Here is a 21,926-nt window from a genome sequence, read left to right as displayed (position 1 = left end):
CGCCCTGCCCTTGGGGCGCCCCACCGCCGTCGGCGGCCGCCGGCTGTCTTCACTGTTGAACTAGATCGCAGAAGATTGCATCGAAGCGTGTTGGCCCTTCGGGCATTTGTTTCCTTCTCAGTTCTTCGGGGCCGCACGTCGCGGCGCTGAGCCTCCTTCTCTGCGTCTACTGTGCAGATGTGGCCCTGCCTTCTCCCGGGGGACGTGTGCCCGGAAAGGACGGGCACCTTCAGGCCGACCCGGTAACGCCGCGCGGCTTTACGCTCACCGCACCCAGCAGCGCTCCCAGGCGGCGACCAACACTGCGGCGCAGGCGCAGGCGCAGGCGCAGGCGCAGGCGCAGAGCGTGCACGGCCACGTGTGCACACACCCCCTACTCACAGCCTGCGCGCACACACCCGCCGACGTGCACAGCGACGCGCCGGCGCACGCGCACGCGCATTCCACGCGATGCCACCCTCGCACCGTGCTCACGCTCGCACACACGCGCGCGCCCGGCACGCGCCCCACGTCTCCGCGCGCAGCCCTCGCGGTCACACGCCGGCCCCCACGTGACTCAGCCAGGGGGCGTGGACTCGGCCGCTCGCGGCTGCGGAAGCTTGTCCCGGCCGCGCCGCCGTCGGCCGCCAGGTGTCGGAGGTCGCGGCAGCGTTGGCGGTGGCGTTTTTTCTACCCGGAAACCACGGCTGCCGGAGCCCGAGACGAGTCTGTCGCCCCGGCGTGAGCCGGACTGGCCTGCGGCCCTCGCCTGGGCCCCGCGGAGACGATGGTGCCGAGCGGCCCCGGGCCCGCCGCGCGCCGCCGCGAGTGAGCTGTGAGCGGCCGCGGGCGTCCGCCGAGCAGCTGGCCGGGCCGGGCCCGGGGCGCGCCGCTGCCCACCGGGGCGGGGTGAGCCGGGGCGGGCGGGCCGGGAGCCGGGCGCCGGGAGCCGGGCGGGGGCGGACTCTGGCGGGCTGTGCCCGGCGCCCCCGGGGGCCGCAGCCCCGCCCCCGCCCCCGCCCCCGCCGCTGGGGGGTCGCTCGGCGCCGGCCGGGTCTGGCCTGCGCCGCCGGCCTGGGCCTGCTCGCGCGCCGGCCTCGAGATGGCAGGGCCTCCGCGCACGGGCCTGAGGCCGGGATAACTGGGACTCGGCCCGGGGAACAGTGAGGTAGTTTGCCGTTTTTGAGTCTGGGCGGCGTTTGCGCTGCTTCTCCGTCTGCAGACCAGACACGTCTCAGGGGGAAGGTGGGAGAGAGACGTCTGTGCGGAAACTCCAAATAGCGCTTTTGTGTGTGTCGAAGTTGGTAAAAGCCCAGAGAGGAGGCGGATTAGGAGCTCCACTCATATTTTGACGAAACGAGTTAAGCAGTGGCTTCAGGGTCATCTAGAGGCACGTAGCTCTGTTTCTCTTGGCAAGCACCGTTAGGAATAGAAACAAGCCTGTTGTGCTGTTTTGAATTGTGTGGACGTCAGGACGGGGGAACAGCTGGTGAGGGGGCCTTCCTTGAAGAATCCGATGCCTGTAGTTTCGTTGCCGACCAGCGGTTTACAGCCCTCGCTCAGCGATGAATGGGGCTGCTCTGCAGCCTGCCTCGGAGCCGGAGATGGTGGCTCCTCCCGACCCGCTACTTTCCTGCCCCCAAGGTGGGCCGCCGTGGGAGGCAGTGGGAGGACGAATTCCAGCGCTGGAATTTGATTAATTTGATGACGAATATTTAATGAATTGTTTTGACCCGAAAGCTCCCGGTTAGATTGGGGTCTGAGCATCTGTCTCCTGTCTGTATGTGGAATTGCGCAGAGGGTAAGAACACCTTCCAGCTTCCTCATTTAAGAAAAGGAAATAGACCTGTCGTGTAGCTGAGACGCACCTCATGACTCCAAGCATGTTTTCTCTCTTGGATAAGGAGGCAGTTGCGTTGACTTCCTAGTAGAGGTGCGGGAAGAATTTCTCTGGTCTGACTGAGATCGCCTGGAAGGGGGGCTGCCCCCCCCACGCCCGGGTACCGAGATCCCCAAGTGCTGATCAAGCACACACCTCTGTTTGGGCTGTAGCTGCAGCTGCTACAGGAAGAGAGGCAAGAACTTTTTTTTTTTTTAATTTTTATTTATTTATGATAGAGAGAGAGGCAGAGACACAGGCAGAGGGAGAAGCAGGCTCCATTCACCGGGAGCCCGACGTGGGATTCGATCCTGGGTCTCCAGCATCGCGCCCTGGGCCAAAGGCAGGCGCTAAACCGCTGCGCCACCCAGGGATCCCGAGAGGCAAGAACTTAATGCAAATACAGTTTTTCTCGCAGGGAACTTAATTAGAAAAAGCAATAGGTTATAAAAAGTGGCAGGATGTAATTGCCATATGGAGATAAAACTATTAGGGTTGTTTTGTTTTTTAAAAGATTTCACTTATTTATTCGTGAAAGACACAGAAAGAGAAAAGCAGAGACAGAGGCAGAGGGAGAAGCAGGCTCCCTGCGGGGAGCCCAAAGCAGGACGGCTCCAGGGTCAGGACCTTAGCCGAAGGCAGCGGCTCAACTGCTGAGCCACCCAGGCTTTCCTTATTCGGGGTTTTGTTATGATTAGGCTTCATAAAGGAAGTGGCTTTGAGGTGGACCTCAGCCCAGCATCTGGAGGATTTGGGTCTTTGAGAATTAACTGGGAAATGAAAAAGCCAGGGTCAGTTGGTGGGACAGCACTTAGGTAGCTGGACAATAGGAGCCTAGAATCATTGTCAGAAGTCAGTTAAAGGTTAAATACTTTTCTTGTTTGCTTGCTTGCTTTCTTGCTTGTTCTTTGAGAGAGAGTGAGAGCGAGTGGGGGGGGGGGCAGGAGAAGAGGGAGAGCGAGAGCGAGTCCTCAAGATTCCCTGCTGAGTGCAGAGCCCAATTCAGGGTTCTGTCCCAGGACCCTGGACCCTGGGATCATCTGAACTGAAATAGTCGGAGGCTTAACCCACTGAGCCACCCAAGCTGCGGTTAAATGCTTTTCTAAGAAAAAGCATAGGCTACCCAGTCTGGCTTCTGGTAGATTTCTGGGTTCTAAAGAATTGTTTTAATTTGATTGGTTGCTTTTGTTCTGTTATGCAGCCAGTGACAAAAAGCAGTGCTTAACTTATTTTAAGGACAGTGAAAAAGAGGCTGATTGTGATTTCTGTCTAGTATTAACAATCAGGAAATTAAATTTGGTGTCTGCAAGTTGTTTTTGTGCTTGTGTTTAGTTTGGGAGAACACAGCTCGTGTGGTCTCTGCCACTCTGGCTGCAGCCAAGTGATGGGTGGCAAGATCTTTAGCCAGTTCCTAAGTGTTTTTACTGACATTTAGTTCACTTCCCAGACATGTCGTGTATTTCTTCTACCCAGTATTGTCCAAGAAGCTTTGAAGCCATTCAAATAGGATGCAATGTCATTGCTCTGCAACATTATGACTAGTCTCAGGACCTCACTGGCTTAACTTTTTAATGCTTCTTTTAGACTCTTCTTCCGTTTCTTTTTTTTTTTTTAAGTTTTATTTATTTATTTATTTATTTATTTATTTATGAATGATAGTCACACACAGAGAGAGAGAGAGAGGCAAAGACATACGCAGAGGGAGAAGCAGGCTCCATGCACCAGGAGCCCGACGTGGGATTCAATCCCGGGTCTCCAGGATGGTGCCCTGGGCCAAAGGCAGGCGCCAAAACGCTGTGCCACCCAGGGATCCCTCTTCTTCTGTTTCTACCCATTGCTGTGTCTCCTCGTTATAGACAAACATCTGAAAAAGAGTGGTTTTATTTTCTTTTTTTTATTTATTTTTTATTTTTTTTTAAAAGAGTGGTTTTGATAGGGGCCATGGCTTGACATTAGTATAAGGATGGGCCTGTCTGCAGAATGTTTTTGTCAATAACATACTGCAGAATTCTGTTGCCATGTAAGAGGGCTTTTTATTTTTTATTTCTGTTTTTAAGAGGGCTTTTTAAAAAGCAATTTACTATGACATTTCTGTTAAAATGAAAAAAAAAAAGAAAAAGGATATGTGGAATTTAAGAAACAAAACAAACAATCATAGTGGAAAAAAAGAGACAAACCAAGCAAGACTCTTAATTATAGAGAACAAACTGATGGTTACCAGAAGGACGATGGGTGGGGGGGATGAGTTAAACAGAAGATGGGGATTAAGGAGGGCCCTGTTTGTGATGAGCACCGGGTGATATATCTTAAGTGTTGAATCACTAAATTGTACACCCAAAACTAATATTACTATATGTTAACTAAAATTTAAATAAAAATGTTAAAATGAGGGATCCCTGGGTGGTGCAGCGGTTTAGCGCCTGCCTTTGGCCCAGGGCAGATCCTGGAGACCGGGGATCGAATCCCATGTCGGGATCCCGGTGCATGGAGCCTGCTTCTCCCTCTGCCTATGTCTCTGCCCCTCTCTCTCTCTCTCTCTCTCTCTCTCTCTCTGTGTGTGTGTGACTATCATAAATAAAAAATAAATAAATAAATAAAAATGTTAAAATGAGCTCAGTATCATAGTGATAAAAAAAGGAAATGGAGGAAAGAGAGTTTTTAGCAAATTAATTTTTCATTTTGGATTTATTTTGATATAGAAATCTTTAAGTTATCTTTCCCGCAGTACAAATTGAATAAATTTGACAAGAGGTCTGAGGTTTGTGTATAATTACGGACCTAAGTGTAGTCCTGGGGACTATAACAACCTTTGGTGATGACACAAAATATGGTCATTTGCCCGTTGGACTTTTATGCTGTTTGGCTAAAAGTGCTGTTTTCACAACATCTCCCAGTCTTTACACTGAATTTGGCTGTTATAATTTCATATTGAATGTTTAGTGTTGATTTAATCTTATCACTCATGATTTATTTTTTTTTAATATCTGTTAAGTAAACTCCCAGGTCATTAAACGTTAACCTCGGGATACTTTTAATTTGGTTTTTAAGATGGTCAGCAGTTTAAAAAAATTAAAAAACAAAGATAAATTATTTTCCATTTCCGAACTGTGGTGAATTAATTTTTTTAAAAAGGGAGGGGGGCATGTTCGAAGTTACCGTGATTTTATATTATGACTTTGGAAATGGAGCCATGTATTCATTAATTATAAGTGAGTAGAAATACAGCTTGAGTCTGAATTTTGGAAATAAGTCTGGTTACAAATGTGATTATGTCAGCCCATGTTTCTTTTTTGTTTTTATTTGAGTGTTAGTGTTGCAAATGCACTTTTAGCAATGAAAACTCTATGCTTCTTGTTGTAATTTCTCTTTATCATTTAAACTTGAGTTCTTGTGAAAGTCTTTTCTACACTGGATTGTATTAGCTTGAGAAACAACTCATTGACACAAGATTCTACTCATCTTTGCTTTATACTCTAATTGATGAGAGTTGAGATATGAATTGCCTTGCTTAAGGAGATGGAAAATAGGTTAACTGTCTTAAACTTCAAAAAAATCTTGTGTTTTTATTGAAGGCCATGACTAAAAACACTTTATATATCTATGGCATATGAAAATTTTGTTTGTTTCTTTCTTTTCAACTTGGCGTTGGACTTGAAACGTATTTATCAACCCTGGTATTATGCTTGATGACACAGCTTTTGGGGTTGGATGAATTAAGTCAGAGTCTGTCTCTGCCACTTATTACCTTGCACAAATTACTTAACCTCTTTTGACTCCGTTTCCTCTTCCATAAAATCAGGATAGGAGTATCTACATAGCAGTCTTGTGAGGATTAAAAAGTATGATGTTTGTAAAGCACTTGGCATGGTGCCTGGGACAGGGCATATTTTAAGTAGTAGCTGTTAAAAATGATACTCTCTCCTTAGCCCTTTGTAGTCTGGTTTCTGCCTTCATCACATCACCTTAGTGAAAGGGCTTTTGCTTTTATCACTACTGATGTCTTTTTTTTTCTTTTTTTTAAGATTTTATTTATTTATTCATGAGAGACACAGAAAGAGAGGCAGAGACACAGGCCTAGGAAGGAGAAGCAAGCTCCATGCAGGAAGCCTGATGTGGGACTCGATCCCGGGAATCCGGGATCAGGCCCTGAGCCGAAGGCAAACGCTCAACTGCTGAGCCACCCAGAGGTCCCAACTACTGATGTCTTAATTGTAAAATTGTATGGATACTCTGGTTTTATCTCATTTGATGGGGAGTTGACTAGGGTTGACTCTTATCCAAACCCTTCTCATTTATTGGGAGGCAGTAGTGTGCTTAGTGGTTAATGTGCTGCCTCTGGAGGCTGAGTGGATTTGATTTCAGGTTCATTTACTCCTGTATGACCTTGGTTAAGTTAGCTCACTTCCTTAGGCATTAATTTTCTCGTCTGAAATAGAGATGTCGTAAATAAGGATCGTATACAATATGTGCAAAATTCCTAGAACGGTGCACCTCTTTCATAAAAAGTGGACAGTATAATGTTAGATGTTCTTGTTAAGCACCTGCTCCGTGTCATGCAGTGCCTGACGTAGGGGGAGCGCAGAGACATGGAAATGGGAGGCAATGTGAGCAGGATACATTAGGCTTTCAGTTGGGCTGAAGAAGGTAGTGTCCATGTGGCTGGAGCAACAGCTGCTTGTGAGAAACATTTACCAGGTGGGAACCAAGACTGGTGCCTGTGGGAGAGACTCGGAGATGGCTATGGCTGCCAGTGGTCATGGGGTAGATGGCTATGTCTTATCATGAGGAGGAGCTGATCTGAACGTTGGATAAGTTTTGACCTTGTTGCCCCAAGGTACCTGTGGGTTGGCTAGGTTGAGAGGTTAAGTCGGTGGATATTTGGATCTGGGGTGGGAGACAGATGTAGAAAATTGACAGGAAGCTGTGACTGAGTGTGTCTGCCTAGAGCAGAGGCCCAGCCATGAGTTCCGGCGGGGGGTCAGGGTGTGTGTGGTGGTGAGGTTGGCGGGGGGCAGCAGCTCTAGAAGAAGAATGAGAAGGAAAGGGTGGCCAGGTGAGCAAAAGGAAAGCCTGGAGAATGAGGCCCTGGAGGTGGAAGACGTGACCCTCTGTGTCCAACACTGCAGGGAGGTGAGTTAAGGACTGCAATTCTGACTTTGGCTTTAGCATCTGTGACTTCACTGGAGACCTGGAAGTTTTCCTTTGTCTTCATCACGACTACTTTTTTTTTTTTTTGCCTCTCTGAAGGCCTGTTCTGTCTACACTCAGGAAGAAGGATGGTAGCTGAGTGCTTGAGATTGCCCAGAGTTTCTTTGATCCCAGCAAGTGCCCTCATCTCTTCTAAGTGTTCGATTATCTGGTATCACATCCATTAATGCTCAGGATATTTGAGAACTGCTACTTTAATTTTTACATTCAAAGTGAGCCCCTCTCCCACATCCAGGTGAGTTCCTGCTATTCTTTTAGCGCAAGAACAGTGTATTTCCTGGGGTGGGCATACAGGACAGGCTCTCCAAACTTCCCCTTTCATTGTCCCTGTGTTCCCCCCCCCTCCCCCCCCCGTTTCTTCCAAACTTTGAAAGGGACATGACTTTATAGGAGAACTTTAAGAAATTTCCCATTTAGCCTTAGGCCGAAAATCTGGTTTAAGATGAACGGTGGTTTTGTTGTTCATGTAAAGTGAACTTTTTGGTTTGGGTCACAGTTAGTGGTTTAGCTGATCTTAAATTCTAGTTATAGATTGCAGTTTTATTTTTTTATTATTATTTTTAAGATTTTATTTATTTATTCATGAGAGACACAGAGAGAGAGAGGCAGAGACACAGGCAGAGGGAGAAGCAGGCTCCATGCAGGGAGCCCGATGTGGGACTCTATCCTCGGTCTCCAGGATCACTCCCTGGCCTGAAGGCGGCGCTAAACCGCTGGGCCACCCAGGCTGCCCTAGATTGCAGTTTTAAACATGGGCGGGTAGCTCTGTGGTATACTTGGGAGAGAGGGAGACCCTGCGAAAGGGCTCATTATCTGGCACAAGCAGTGTTAGCTTCCTTTCTTTCTAAAAAAAATACTAAACCACGTTACAAAGTTGCATATTTTGGTTGGAATCAGGGTGTCAATTTCCTCACTGTCTCTGGTCCCTTTTATTTGAAACAGTGGTGTTCACCTGTTTCCTCTCTCTCATCCCTGTTCTTCCATTTGATTTCCCTCTGCTGGACTGTGGTTTTAGAGGTCACCAGAGATCTTGCCAGGTGGAGGATAATGCAAGCTCAGTTTCACCTGAGTACTTTGTAAGTACTCTGAGAGACTCGGAGATCTTTTCTTGCTCCTGATTCACTTCTCAATACCTCCTCTTTCTCGAAGCTTTTCTCTCCTGCCTCGCAAGACTTACCTTACCATCCTGGGCACCTCTGTGGCTCATGGTCACCTCTTCCCCTCTGTGGTCTCCCCCTGGCCTCTCAACATCTGTCCTAATGGAGGAGAACCTCTGTGCACCACTTGCCTTGGGAGCACACAGTACGGGGTTGTCTGGAGGAACCTCACCTAAATATTCTTTGTTATTTTATTCATGGTTTTTCATAGATCCCTCTGAGTACAAATCAGTGCAAGTTAAGCTTTGTCTTTCTTTAGCACCCAGGTATATTGGAGGACCATCCTGTTTCCTGTGTTTGTTTGTTTGTTTTTTTCTAGTTTGGTTTAAGAAAATTGTTATTTCTCCTATTTATCACCTTTATTATTATTATTATTTTTTAAGGATTTTTTTGAGAGAGAGAGAGCGAGCACAGGCAGGAGTGGTGGGGGGGGGAGAGAGAATCTCAGGCAGATTCTGCATGGAGTGCAGAGCCCAACAAGGGGCTCAAGATCCCACGATCCTGAGATCGTGATGTGAGCTAAAACCAAGAGTTGAATGCTCAACCGACTGTGCCACCCAGGCACCCCAATCACCTTTATTAATGAAGAAAGTGAATTAAAACTTAATGAAGTTTTATTTTGGCCGCAAGACCAGATGGATCTATCAAAGATATTCATATTTATACATTCTATTGTAAGAAACTATTACAAAGGGAATGTATACTTATGGAAATTTTTTATTTTTTTATTTTTTATTTATTTTATTTTTTAAATTTTTATTTATTTATGATAGTCACAGAGAGAGAGCGAGAGAGAGAGGCAGAGACCTAGGCAGAGAGAGAAGCAGGCTCCATGCACCGGGAGCCCGATGTGGGATTCAATCCCGGGTCTCCAGGATCGCGCCCTGGGCCAAAGGCAGGCGCCAAACCACTGCGCCACCCAGGGATCCTGGAAATTTTTTAAAAAGGAAAAGAAGATATATGTAATCTCACCAGCTAGAGAAAGCCACCACTGTTTACATTTCGAGGTTATGTTATTTGCCTTTTTTCCTATATGGGTGCTCGTATACACACATGCTCTAAAGAACCCTGAAGAGCCTCATTCTGTGTGTGTTATTGTAGATCCTGTGTGTTTAATGACAGTAGTGTTTCTTCTGAGGATGTGTCATACTGTAACCATTGCCCTGCTATTGTTGGATATCCAGTTTTTCGTTTTTTTTTCCTTTTTTTAAATTATTTTAAATAGTCCTGAGATAACTGTCTCAGGTTAAATCTCTGTTTCCAGCAATATGTTTTTTCTCAGGTGAAGTTTTAGAAGTCAGCTAGCAGAGTAGAAGGGTGCTGGATTCTAATGCTTCTTGATATGTGTGGCCAAATTCATCTCTAGAAAGTTTTAATAGCCCTTTTTCTCCCCTTTTAAAGTAAGTGGTGTTTTTCCTAACTTGTGGTTTATTTGAGGTAAATTTCTGATAATCTTAGTATTGCCTTTTGCCTACTTAAATTGCCATCTAATGTTTAGTGTTGTCATTGAACTAATCGCAGAGCTCTAGGTACTTTGTCAATAGACTTTAATCACATGCTCGTGAAATTGCTTCTTGGCTCTGCTCTGGGTTTCTTAAATCTCTGGACTTTTCCAGGGGGCAGCGTCACAGCCCTGGTGGTTTCTCTCTTTATCTTTGTGAAAGCCTCTAATTGAAGTTGGGATAAATTTAGGGGAGGGGGCCAGATAGTGTGCTTTCTCTCTACTTTTCCTCTTCTCCTACAGAACTCAATTTAATCTTTAATTAAAAGTAACATTTACTATAGCGAAGATTACAGAAATTTTCTTGCAATTCTTTGCAGAGAAAATGAATTTGTGTAGCTTTTGTTAATTTCACATTTGAAACTGCTTTTGAATGGTAGGAATTTTAAGTTTGTGAAATATTTTGATTTTTAATTGTTTTATTAAAAAATAAAAAGCTTGAGGTCACAGGTAGTGGCTTAGCAGATCTTAAAATCTGCTAAATTTAAGATCTGCTAAATTTAGATTTAGCAGTCAGCAGCTCAGTCGGTAAAGCATCTGACTCTTGATTTTGGCTCAGTTTATGATCTCAGTCCTGAGATTAAGTCCTGTGTTGGGCTCTGGGCTGGGTGTGGAGGCTGCTTGGGATTCTCTCTCTGCTCCTTCCCTGCTCATGCATGTACACGCACGTTCTCCCTTAAAATAAAAAATAAATAACAAAATAAAAAAGCTTTTACTTTTAAGTGAATACAATTGGCCTCCTTTGGAACTTTCTCTAATTAAAAGAGTTGTGTTGACATTATTTGCCAATTTGTAGGTACCTATGTTTACCTTCTGGTGTGACATGGTTTTAATGACTATTCGTTTTCTCTAGAAGTGAACTTATTTTAGATTTTTCTGCTTTTATAGATGTTTCATAATTGTAGTTCCAGATGTTTATTTTTACATATGATTCAGATTTTGTTTTCTTAATAAACTCTATATAAACATATAGAAGAGGCTCATAACTTTATTATTTTTTTAAGATTTTATTTATTCATGAGAGACAGAGACACAGGCAGAGGGAGAAGCAGGCTCCACGCAAGGAGCCCAATGTGGGACTCGATCTCGGGACTCCAGGATCACACCCTGGGCCGAAGGCAGGCACTAAACCACTGGAGGCTCGTAACTTTAAATAAATTTATGGAACTTTGCTGTTGATGTTTTGCTTCTGAATATTATGACTCTTAGTAATATCATTTCTAGGTTTGGTGTTTTTTTTTTTTTTTTTAGAAAGACACAAGTTTTAGGGGGTTTTTTTTTGTATTTTTTTTATTGGAGTTCGATTTGCCAACATATAGTATAACACCCAGTGCTCATCCGTCAAGTGCCCCCCTCAGTGCCCGTCACCCAGTCACCCCATCCCCCCTGTCCACCTCCCCTTCCAAGGGGATCCTCTTGTTCATTCCCAGAGTTAGGAGTCTCTCATGTTCTGTCACCCTCTCTGATATTTCCCACTCATTTTCTCTCCTTTCCCCTTTATTCCATTTCACTATTTTTTATATTCCCCAAATGAATGAGACCATATAATGTTTGTCCTTCTCCGATTGACTTACTTCATTCAGCATAATACCCTCCAGTTCCATCCACATCGAAGCAAATGGTGGGTGTTTGTTGTTTCTTTCTTTCTTATTTTTTTCATTTGTTGTTTCTAATGGCTAATATTCCATTGTGTATATATATATACCACATCTTCTTTATCCATTCATCTTTTGATGGACACCAAGCGAGGCTCCTTCCACAGTTTGGCTATTGTGGACATTGCTGCTATAAATGTTGGGGTGCAGGTATCTCGGTCTTTCATTGCATCTGTATCTTTGGGGTAAATCCCCAGCAGTACAATTGCTGGGCCATAGGGCAGTTCTATTTTTAACTCTTTGAGGAACCTCCACACAGTTTTCCAGAGTGGCTGCACCAGTTTACATTCCCATCAACAGTGCAAGAGGGTTCCCCTTTCCTCACATCCTCTCCAACATTTGTTGTTTCCAAGAAACAAGTTTTTAAAAGCAGTTTTAGGGTCACAGCAAAATTGAGAGGAAGGTGCAGAGATTTCCTGTAAAACACTGTGTCCCCACACTTTCACAGTCTTCCCTGTTGTCAGCATCCCCTGCCGGAGTGATACATTTGTTAAAGTTGTAAAAATAAAACATACCTTGACACATCACTGTCATTCCGAGTCCACATTAAGGCTCATTTTTGGTGTTGTATATTTTAGGGGTTGGACAATTTTATAATGACATCTACCATTGTAGTATCATACTGAGTATTTCCACTGCCCTAAAAATCTTCTGTGCTGCCCTGTTCATCACTACCTCCCATCCCGCCCCACAACCTCTATTATTTTTACTGGCTCCATTGTTTTGCCTTTTCTAAAACGTCATATACTTGGAATCATATACAGTATGTGGCCTTTTCAGATTGGCTTCTTTCATGTGGTAATATGCATTTAAGCCCCCCCCTCCCCTTTCATGGCTCGATAGCTCATTTCCCTTTACTTTTTTATTATTATTAAAGATTTTATTTATTTATTTATTTATTTATTTATTTATTTATTTATTTATTTATTTATTGCAGAGGGAGAAGCAGAGTCCCTGCAGGGAACCCCGATGAGAGACTTGATCCTGGAACCCGGGATCACTCCCTGAGCCAAAGGCAGACATTCAACCGCTGAGCCACCCAGGCGCCCCTAGCTCATTTCTTTTTAGTGGCAAATACTATATTCTGTTGTTAGGATATACCACAATTTATCCATTCATCTACTGGAAGATAGCTAGGTTGTTTCCAAATTGTGGCAATTTTGAATAATACTTCTATATATATCCATGTGCAGATTTTTGTGTGGACATAAGTTTTTTAAGGGCTGGATAGGGGCAGAGGAAGAGAGAATCCCAAGCAGGCTTCATACCCAGGACGGAGCTTGACTTGGGGCTTGACTCAGGACCTTGAGATCATGACCTTAGCCAAAATCAAGAGTTGGATGCTTAACCGACTGAGCCACTCCAGTGCCCTTGGGTGGATATAAGTTTTAAACTCCTTTGGGCAAATACCAAGCAGTGCAGTTGTTGGATCTTACGGTTCGGAGTATGTTTTAGTTTTGTAAGAAATCACCAAACTGTCTTCTGGGGGGCTGTACCAGTTTGCATTTCTCCCAGCAGTGAATGAGAGTTCCTGTTGCTCCACATCCTTCTTGGTATTTGGTATTGTCAGTGTTCTAGGTTTTGGCCATTCTAGCAAATGTAGTGGTATTACATTGTTGTTTTATTATTCTTTTAAGATTTTATTTATTTATTCATGAGAGACACAGAGAGAGAGAGAGGCAGGGACACAGGCAGAGGGAGAAGCAGGTTCCATGCAGGGAGCCTGATGTGGGACTCGATCCTGGGTCCCCAGGACCACGCCCTGGGCTGAAGGCAGGCGCTAAATGGCTGAGCTACCCAGAGACCCCCTACATTGTTGTTTTAATTTGTATTTCCTGTTGACCTATGATGTGGGGGTATCTTTTTGTATCCTTATTTGCCATCTGTATATCTTCTTTGTTAAGGTATCTGTTAAGATCTTTGGCCAATTTTTTTTTTTTTGTGGGTTTTTAAAATTAAACGTTTTATTCTGAGATGATGATAGATCACATTCACTTGTAAGGAGCAGTATAGAGAGTTGTGGGAACAATACAGAGGTAACATCTTGCAGAGCTGTAGTACAATATCATAACAAAGATATTGACAATGGTATTCCTAATGCATTTCAAATTTTCAACCAGATATTTTAGATTTCATGGCATGGTTTTGGATATTAAGGGGAGGAGTACGTTTTCCACTATTAAGGTTAAGGAAAAGAGTTATTGGGCCCAAAGAAGATAGCAGGGCCCCTTCTTTGGCCAATTTTTAAATTGTGTTGTTTTCTTATTGTTTTAAGAGTTCTTTGTATATTTTGGATAACAGTCGTATATCAGATGTGTCTTTTGCAATATTTTCTCCTAGTCTGTGCTTGTTTTCTCATTCTTGTAACAGTGCCTTTCATAGAACAGAAATTCTTAATTTTAATGGGCCTAGTTTGTTTGAAGTTTTTATTTAAATTCTAATTAACATACAGTGTTATATTAGTTTCAGGTGTACAGCATAGTGATTCATCACTTCCGTACAACACCTGGTGCTCATCACAAGTGCACTCCTTAATCCCCATCACTTATTTCACGTATCCCCTACTCCCTCCTCTCCTCCCCTCTGGTAGCTATCAGCTCCATTTGTTTCTCTCTCTCTCTTTTCCCCCTTTGCTTGTTTTTTTTTTTTCCCTTAAATTCCACATATGAGTAAAATCATATGGTATTTATCTTTCTTAGACTGACATTTTGCTAAGTATAACTCTCCCTATTTCCATCATGGTTGCACATGGCAAGATATCATGCTTTTTGATGGCTGAGTAATACTACTCCCTTGTATATATACACCACATCTTTATGCATTCAATCAGTTGATGGCACTTGAGCTGTTTCTGTAATTTGTATATTGTAGATAATGCTGTAAACATCAGGGTGCGTGTACCCCCTTTGAATTAGTATTTTTGTATTCTCTGGTAAATATCTAGTAGTGCAGTTGCTGGGTCATAGGGTAGTTAACTTTTGAAGAATCTCTGTATACTGTTTTTCAGAGTGGCTGTACCAGTTTGCATTCCCACCACCAGTGCAAGAGGGTTCCTTTTTCTCCACATAACTTGCTGACATCTGTTTCTTGTGGTGTTAATTTTAGCCATCCTGACAGGTGTGAGATGGTGTTGTCACATCATGGTTTTGATTTGCATTTTCCTGATGATCAGTGGTGTCGAGCATTAATGAAATCCAGTTTATCAGTTCTTTCCTTCATGGATGCTGCCTTTGGTGTTGTATGTAAAAAGTCATCACCAAAAAAAAAAAAAAAAAAAGTCATCACCAGACTCAGGTCATTTAGGTTTGCCTCTGTTATCTTCTAGAAGTTATTTTATAGTTTTGCATTTTACATTCAGGTCTGTGATTCATTTTGAGTTCATTTTTGTGAAGGGTATAAGGTTTGTGTCTAGATTCTTTTTTTTTTTTTTTTGTAAGCCGATACTCAGTTGTTCCAACCCCATCTGTTGAAAAAGATATGTTTTTGCTTCATTGTATTGTCTTTTCTCCTTTGTCAAAGATCAGTTGACTACATTTAGGTGGGTCTGTTTCTTGACTCTCTATTTTGTTCCCTTGATCTAGTTGTCTGTTCTTTGGCCAGTACCACACTGTCTTGATTACTGTAGCTGTATAGTAAGTCTTAAATTCGAGTAGAGTCAGTCCTCCAATTTTGTTCTTTTCTTTTTTTAAAAAAAAAAAAGACCTTATTTGTTCATGAGAGACACAGAGAGAAGCGGAGACATAGGCAGAAGGCGAAGCAGGCTCCCTGCAGGGAGCCTGATATGGGACTCGATCCTGGACTCTGGGGTCATGCCCTGAGCCAAAGGCAGACGCTCAACCGCTGAGCCATCCAGTCGTCCCTGTTCTTTTCTTTCAATATTGTTTATTCTGGCTCTTTTACCTTTCCTTTCCTTTCCTTTTTTTTTTTTTTTTTTCCTTCTTTTACCTTTCCATAGAAACTTTAGAGAAGTTTGTTGATATCCACAAAATAACTTGCTGTGATATTTGATTGGGATTATGTTGAAAGTATAAAGTCAAGTTGGGAAGAACTGACACCTTGACATATTGAGTTTTTCTAGATTCCACAGATATGGAATAATATCTCCATTTATTTGATTCTTTGGTTTTATTTATGAGAATTTTGTAGTTTTCCTCATAGATCTTATATATATTTGCTGGTTTTACACCTATTTAATTTTGGAGGATGCTAATATAAATGGTGTTGTATTTATAATTTCAAATTCAATTTGTTCATGCTGATACATATAGGAATGCAATTGATTACTGTATATTAGCCTTGTATCCTGCAATGTTGTTACAATCACTTTCTAGATTATTTTTTGTTTATGTTTTAAGTCTGGATTTATTTGATTCATTTAATGAACTTGCATGTTTTAAAATCACCTATTTTGTATCTGGATATTGATTATGCAGAGACCAAACATTGTTTGCATCTGCTGTTGAGAGACTTGCAGCTTGGTTGGGATGATAAATGTGTACATACACAACTGCAGTCTCTGTGTGAGAGATTTGCAGAATATAGTGGGGGCATATAAATGAAAGTTGTCACTTCTCCCTGAGGGACTGGGTGTAGGGAAGGGCCTTCCATAGAGGAGGTATCCCTTGAGTCTTGGAAGAGCAGAGTGTGAAGTAGTGGGATGTGGTTTGTGAAGGTCAGGAGGACCAGCAGACTGAAAGGCTTGAAGCTATAATACTGTCTGATGTGTTTTGGGAATTGCAGGCAGTTAGACCATTGAGAAGTAGACAAGACCTAGTTCATGGTGGCCTGCCATTCTCAGTTGCTCAGACTTCATTCCTTGTCTTCATCTAGTCTATCTAGACTTAACTAGTCTAGTAACATGACTAGATTTACATTAGGAAAAATCACTCTCACAGTATATAGAGGATGGATTATTTGACTGGTAGCAGGCAGATCCAGTTGAAACTCTTAGTGATAGTTACAAGAAAAAGATGAAGGCCTAAACTAAGGGTAGTAGCCAAGGAATACGGAAAGGAAAAAGAAGTAAGAGATATTACAGAAATAGGATCTTTAGCATTTAGTGATTGCTTGGATATGGTGGGGAAGGCACAAGTAGTCTAGGATGTTTTTCTGAGTTCTGCATTGAGATGGGGAATACAGGAGGAAGAGTCATATTGGCAGGAAAACAGATGAGTTCAGTTTTGGTCATGTTGAAGGTGTGGGTATAGAGGTACTCACTGGGTTCTTGGATATTAGAGGTCTTAGGGTTATGGAGAGCCGAAACATCTTCACATGAAGATGGAGGAAAGTGGGTGGATCTGAGATATAGTTCGGAAAGAAAAATCAAGATTAGCAAATGGATTAGATTGGTGGTAGTGGTGAGGGCACAAACATAATTTGAATAAGGAAGGACTATGTTGAGGGCAACTAATATTCTGAAATGCTTACATTAGAAAAGAAGAATAAAACTTTTTTTATTTTTTTATTTTTATTTTTTTTAACTTTTTTTTAGAATAAAAATTTTGAGATAAGATTCTAACTAAAGAAGTTGGAGAAATTGAACTGAGTAAATCTAGAGAAAGCAGAGGGAGAAACATAATAAAAAAATACATGTAGAAATGACTGAACTAGAAAACACATTATTTAGATGCTGTTTACAAAACCACATGCTGGTCTTTTGAAAACATTAGTGTAATACAGCTGTGGGAAGATTGGTTAAAAAGAGGAGAAGACAGGGATCCCTGAGTGGCTCAAGAGGCTTAGCGCCTGCCTTCAGCCCAGGGCATGATTCTGGAGACCCGGGATTGAGTCCCACTTCAAGCTTCCTGCATGGAGCCTGCTTCTCCCTCTGCCTGTGTCTCTGCCTCTCTCTCTGTCTCTCTCTCTCTGTCTCTCATGAATAAATAAATAAAATTTAAAAAAAAGAAGACAAACACAGAAAAACATTTGTAGTGCAAAAAACAAAACTACAAGTAAATTAAAAATTGAACAAATCACAAAATGATACTGTGCCTAGAAATACTAAAAACCAGTATCAAATGGGTAATTTCCTAGAGTAACACATCTTAGCAAAACCAACTCAGTAGAAACAGAAAACATAGACCAACCGTCATTAAAACCATGAGGAATTAGTCAAGATAACTCACCCAGATACAAAACCAAAGAAAAACTTGAACCCAGATGTTTTTTTGGTCAAGATCTGTCAAGCTTCTAAGAAATAAAAGCTAATATACATGTACTAGAAAATGCGTGTCTGGACAAATTCAATTAATTTTATGATACTCAGATGACTTAATCCTGCTAGTCAAGGAGAGTATGATTGCGGCTGATCATTTTCTTATCTCACTTATGAATATCTATTCATAAGTCCAGTTAAAAAGTCCGGATAAAGTTTGGCAAACCTGTGTCAGTAATATAGTTTTAAAAAATTATGATAAAAAAAAATTATGATCATGTTAAGTTTATCCGAGGAATGCAAATATGAGTCAGCAGGAGAAAATCAGCATAGTTCATGTCAACAGATTAAAGAGAAAAAATTGATTAAGAAGTTGTAGATAAAGCAGTCATTAAAATATAACACTTGTTTATAATGAAAGTCTCCCTGCAAACTTGAAATGGAAGAGTACTTCCTTAACCTGGTGAGGGGTTTCTTTCAGAAACCTTTAACATTAAAAAAAAGGGGGGGGGGGGGCACCTGGGTGGCTCAGTGGTTTGGCGTCTGCCTTTGGCTCAGGTCATGATCTCCAGGGTGCTGGGATTGAGTCCCACATCAGGTTCCCGGCAGGGAGCCTGCTTCTCTCTCCCTCTGCCTGTGTCTCTGCCTCTCTGTGTGTGTATCTCTGATGAATAAATAAAATCTTTAAAAAAAAAAAAAAAAAGAAACCTTTAACATATACTGTATTTAATCAGTGAAGCATTTAGAAGCGTTTTCTATAAAGGTAGGAATCTACTATTGCCACTTTTATTCATCATTTCACTGAAGATTCTAGTCAAAGTCATAAGAAAAAGAAATGAAATTGGGGCTGGAAAGGAAGAAACACTTCCTAGCTTGCAGTGTGACTGTCTACACTAAATCAAGAGAAGCTACAAATAGCCTAATTAGAATTTAAAAGATTTCAGCAGTAAGCCTGTTGCTTTTGTATACATACATTAACAATAGTAAATGTAATTTTTAGGAGATACTATTAATGATAGCTGCATAAATCATGTCTTTGAGTATGTCTTTGAGTCAATCTAGTAAGAGGCATAGGAGGAAGTTTTAAAAAATTATCAAAAAAGAAAAGTGGACCAAAATAAGTGGAGAGAGATACCCTGTTCATAGATTAGGGAACTTAGTGTTGTAAAGATGTCATTTCTTCCCCAATTGATAGTCTGTTTGGTGCAATTCCAATTTAAATCTCAACAGGATTTTTTCTGGGAACTTTACAGTTAGAAACTAAAATTCATTTGGCAGGGTAAAGGGCCAAGAATAGCTAAAGCAATTTTGGATAAGTACAATGGTAGACTTCTTGTATTAGATAGCAGGGTTTCAGACAGCATAGTACTAGGTGGGGAGATGCAGATATCGTGATGGAACACAAGAAAAAGCCTAGAAATAAACCCACATTTATGTGGGAGCTTGGTGTATATGAGAGAGAGCATTATAAATCCATGGGAAATCCATGTTTAATACAAAACCATGTTCAGTAGTATTGGACAATTAGCTGCCTGTCTAGAAAAAGACTAAACCAGAAACCTACTAGATTCTGGAATCCCAAATTAATTCCAAATAGATAAGAGACTAAAAGTCAAACTATAAGACTTGTAGAGGAAAATAATGAAAATAAGTCTTTTTGACATCTAAAGATACCAAAGGGATTCTTAAATAATATATACATGCACATAATCATTAAAATGAAAAGGGTGATAAATTTAAATACATTAAAATCAAGAACTTACAGCTGTCGAGGAAATGCAAATCAAACCACAGTGAGGTACCACCTCACACCCATTAGGATGACTCTAATGAGAAAGGTGAGTGTGGGTGAGGTGGTAGAAAAATTGAAACGCTCATTATATAGCTGGCAAGAATGCAAAGGAGGGCAGTTGCTTTGGGAAATAGCCTGGCAGGTCCTCAAAAGGTTAAACATGTGGTTACTGTAAGATCCAGCAGTGCCACTCTTAGGATATATATAACAGATGCAGCCAAGAGAAATGGAAAATTATGTCCACACAAGATGTTATACATGCATGTGCGTAGCAACATTATTTATAATAGATGAAAAGTGGAAACAAATGTTTATCAACTGATGAATGGATAAGCAAAAATGTATGTATAAGACATTTCATACAATGGAAAATTTTTGGCAACAAAAAGGAATGAAGTACCACTATGTGCTACAACATGAATTAACCTTGAAAACATGCTAAGTGGAAGAAGTCAGTCACCAAAGGCCATGTATTATGATTCCGTTCATTTGACAGGTTTGGAATAGGCAAATTTGTAGAGACAAGGTATATGAGTAGTTGCCTTCGTGCTGGAGAGAATAGGGGGTTATTGCTAGAGAGTATGGGGTTTCTTTATGAGATAAAATGTTTGAAAATTGATTATAGTGACGGTTGCCGAATTCTATGAATTGTACATGTTGAATGGATGAATTGTGTGGTATGTGATTATATATCAGTAAAGCTGTTTTAAAAAATCAAGAGCATTTTGTATGCAGAAAGATACCATAAACTATATAAAAGGAAATCCACCGACTTGAAGTAGTTACATGTATAAAACTGGAAAAGCCTTAGTATCCTAAATATAAAAAGAACTCCTGAACGTTAATAAGACATAGACAAGCATCTTAACTAGTAAGTGGCCAAAGATTCAGGCGGTTTACTTAGGAAGAACCTAAATGGCTGATAAAGAAACTCAGTTTGAGGGAGATGCAATTTAAAATAATATAACATTTCACATCGATCTTGTTGGTCCAAATCAATAATATTTGCTTTAGATTATCAAGTGTTGGTATGAATGTTGGGAAATGGAGCAAGCCTTTTCATTGCTGGTAGGACTTCCTTGGAGAGCTGCCTGACATGACCAGGTTAGGTTGCCGATGGGCCCACCCTGTGACCTAGAGCCACTCTTGTGCCTGCTGCAGGGCCTTGGTGAGGAAACTGGGAAGAACCTTGCTGGGCTCCTCCGTCCAGGAAAACAGTTGTATACTGTATAGCAGGAGTTCAGTAGATTGATCTACATAGATCAGAGATAAAACTCAGAAACAGAATGTTGAGTGAAAGTAGCACAAGGATATACTCAATATATCATTTTCTACAAGTTTCCATATGCAATACCAGTAACTGTATCTGGATATATAGAGAGAGAGCTGTCTGTGGTAAACACAAAACATGCATGGATGTTGCTCTGGGAAGAATACAAAGGATATTATTTTCCATTTCACAGGACCATTGTAAGGATGAAGGAATACACAGCCTGGCTTATTGCAAGTGGTTGCTATTAGTTCTTAGAGGGTGTTGATGAACCTTTTCCCTCTTAAATTTAAAAGTTGTTACAGGGACACCCGGGGGGCTCAGCGGTTGAGCGTCTGCCTTTGGCTCTGTGTGATCCTGGGGTCCTGGGATCGAGTCCGGCATCAGGCTCCCTGCATGGAGCCTGCTTCTCCCTCTACCTGTGTCTCTGCCTCTCGCTCTGTGTCTCTCAGGAATAAATAAATAAAACCTTTGAAAAAAAATTGTTACAGATATTTTTTAGTTGCTTTTTTTTTTTTTAGTGTTATAATCTGTTCATACATATAATTGCTCATATGTGTCAGCTCCTGTTCTAGGGGCCGGGGACCAGAGCTATTGCAGTGAAGAAGATTGGAAAAATTTCTGCTGTCATAGAGCTCAGAAACCAGGGATGAGAAACAGCAAGCAAGTAGAAAATTGGTTGTATTCTTTACTGGCACTAACCAGTATGGAAGAATTAAAGCAGAGTGCTGAGAGGTGGGGGCTGAGGGTAGTCAGGGAAGGCCTCTCTGAGGAGTTGACTGTTGAGTGGAAACCTGCATTTTAAGAAGAGCCAGCACGTGGAAATTTTGGGGCAATGCCTTTATGTAGAACATGTCCAAAAATCCTAAAAGGAATAAAATACTTAGGAATACATTTGGCAAAAAAAGTGTAAACATATGTTTTGAAAGCTACAAAACTGGTTGGAATAAATTAGAGAAAATCTGAAAAAATGGGAAGGTTCTCAGACTGGAAGACAGTATTGTTAAGAAGGCAGTATTCCTCAAACTGATCTATAGATTCAGTACAGTCCCCGTGCAAGTCCCAGCTGACTTCCTTGCAGACCATGACAAGTTGGTCCTAGAAAATAGCAAGGCTAGTGTGGCCAGAGCCCAGTGAGGGAGAACGGGAAGTTGCTGGACATGTAGTCGTTGAGGTGGTGGGGCTGCTGGGTCCTGAAACCCTGTGGGCCATGATGGAGCTGTCCCTAGTCTTATCCTAGGTACTACCTAGGTACTACAGGAAGCCTGCGGTGGGCTTTAAGCAGGGGAATGGTACAATTAAGCGTTTATTATGTGTCTTTCTGTGCCAAT

General features: G+C 42.0%; 1 protein-coding gene across 1 annotated transcript in view; it reads left to right on the top strand.

Moving 5' to 3' along the window:
- The first annotated feature begins 624 nt into the window (after positions 1–624).
- Positions 625–21,926, top strand: part of TMEM248 (transmembrane protein 248) — a 33,397-nt gene continuing 12,095 nt past the window's right edge. Inside the window, exon 1 of the mRNA XM_077908349.1 lies at positions 625–888. The gene's annotated coding sequence lies outside the window, so the exon portion shown is untranslated. The remainder of the gene's footprint in view (positions 889–21,926) is intronic.

This window comes from Canis aureus, chromosome 8 (genome assembly GCF_053574225.1).
Source record: "Canis aureus isolate CA01 chromosome 8, VMU_Caureus_v.1.0, whole genome shotgun sequence".
Classification (NCBI taxonomy): Eukaryota; Metazoa; Chordata; class Mammalia; order Carnivora; family Canidae; genus Canis; species Canis aureus.
This window is presented reverse-complemented; position numbering and strand designations above follow the sequence as displayed.